We start from the raw sequence: 2,387 nt of genomic DNA, 5'->3' as shown, positions 1-2,387 counted from the left end.
CCTGCCTCTGCCTCCCGAGTGCTGGGATTAAAGACGTGCACCACCACGCCCGGCATACATGGTTCCTTTTTGCATTTATCCTTAGAATCTGCCTGAGGCTAAACTGAGTCATTGAATAATTTCATTAGCAGAGAATATTTCAGGACAACCTAATATTGACTGTGTCATGTGGCTATCAGGGATCACTCTCTTGCAGATCTACAAAGAAAAACAGCAAGCCAAGGGAATAAGTGAGTATAAAATGCACAACTTGTGGAGATATAGAGCAGCAGGAAATTTAATATTAGCAAATCTTGTGCTCAAAAAGATGAAAAACTGAAAGATATACCTGCTGTAAAATGGAATAAGGGGAATGGTATCCTCAAGGCAAGATCCCAACCAAGTAATCTGGCAACTTGCAAAAAGGAAAGTTTATGCAACAAAGACAAGTATCACCAAATCAAAGTTCATGCATATGAAATTTAAGGAGGTAGCCAGGTTCGATCTCAAGCAGAACTTGGTAGTATTAGTCAGATGGCTCTGGCATTATAGACATGAAGGTTATAAGAGTTCTAGAATTTTCTCTGAAGTTATGGAGAGCCACTGAGACCAGATGTGGGGCAGGGGTATCCCTGCTTACAGGCCCAAAGAAGCCACTGTGTAAAGCGTAAGCCTGGATTTTGTTGGATAATGGAGCTGTGATATATTTGCCAAAGAATGCTCCAGACAAGAAGTGGAATGAGATGAAGAGATGTGTGTTGCCGTTAGCAAATCTGGAAGGATGGAACAATCTAAGCCCTTAGACATCCAACAGAGAACTAAAGGATTTGAAGTCAGCCCTGCTGGGTTAGGGTTAGGGTTAGGGTTACCCTAACCCTTTGTTTTGAACCATTACTTCATTATGATCGCTTTTGGAATGGTAATGTATATGATGTATTACTTTATGTTGGAAGTATGTAATTTGCTTTTGTAGAAAGTTAAAAGATTACCTTGAATCTTAGAAAAAACTTTGGACTTTACAAGTTTTGGGTCTGACAGATTATGGGGACTTCTTGTATTATGGTATGCCTATAAGCCTATGGGGCCCAGGGAATGGAATGTGGTAGTTTGAATGAGAATAACCTCCCACTGGCTCATACACTTCAATATTTGGTCCTCAGTTGGTGGAACTGTTTGGGAAGGATCAGGAAGTACGGCTTTATGAAGATGGTGCTTTACTAGGGGTGGACATTGAGGGTTTAAAAGCTAAAACCTTTCCCACCCAGTTAGTATGCTTCCCCCTGTCCCCCATGCATTTATGGCTTAGATTAAGCTCTTAGCTGCTGTTCCAATGCCATGCTGACAAAATGCTGCCATGCTCCCAGCCATGACGGCCATGAACTTACTCTGAATCTGTAAACTTCTTTTAAATACTTTTTGTAAGTTGCCTGGCTCATGGTATCTTTGCAGTGATAGAAAAGTAATCAATATACTTCCCCTTTGGGTTATTTTATACTGTTATCCTTTCATCATTTGACAAAACATTAAGCATCTCTCGTGCCTACAATGTGTACCTATCTCTTTTTCAACTGCTTTCCTGGTCCAAAGTACCGAATCTTTCACCTTCCTCCAAAAAAATCCTGGTACCAACTTCAGTCTTACTTTTGTATTGCTAAGAAGAGACACTGACCAAGACAACTTATAAAAGAAAGCATTTAATGGGGGTTTACAGTTCTGAGCATAGCAGCTGGCAGGCATGGTGCTGGAGCCATGACTAAAAATTTACATCTAATCCAGGAGACTGAGAAGGGGTTTTGGGGGGAGAACCCGAATAAGTACTAACAGGAAATAGCTTTGAAACCCAAGTGGCACACCTCCTCCAACAAAGCCACATCTAATCCTTCCCAAACAGTTCCACCAAGTGGGTCCAGGCATTCAGTGTCTGAGCCTCTGCAGGCCATTATTGAAACCACCACAGGAGGTGGGTTTGAGTTGTTTGTGTTGTTTTGGGAGGTATGGGAGGGTTGAGGTAGGATCTCTCTGTAACCAACCCTGGCAAGCCTAGAGCTTGTGTGTAGGCCAGACTAGCTGTCATCTCCTAGACATCTGGCCGCCTCAGCCTCCCAAGTGCTTGAATTAAAGGCATGTGCCACCATACCCACTGGAATTTTAATAACATATGTCTGAAAGATCAATTTCACAGCCTGGTTTCCTCAGTAAACTGGAAAAGGATACAAGTGAAGAAGCTCAGGGATCCTCAGTCCCTAGCACAGATAAACCTGATCTCCACTCCCTCCAGGAAAACCTGACCTGGTGGGCAATATTTTTCCCCTAAAAGTTTTTAGGAGTAGGAATAAAGTTATTCTAATATCAATAAAAATGTTACAAAGTTGCACAAGGACAAGAGTAATCTGCGTTCAGAAACACCA

The sequence above is a fragment of the Mus pahari genome, chromosome 9 (genome assembly GCF_900095145.1).
Source record: "Mus pahari chromosome 9, PAHARI_EIJ_v1.1, whole genome shotgun sequence".
Taxonomy (NCBI): Eukaryota; Metazoa; Chordata; class Mammalia; order Rodentia; family Muridae; genus Mus; species Mus pahari.
This window is presented reverse-complemented; position numbering follows the sequence as displayed.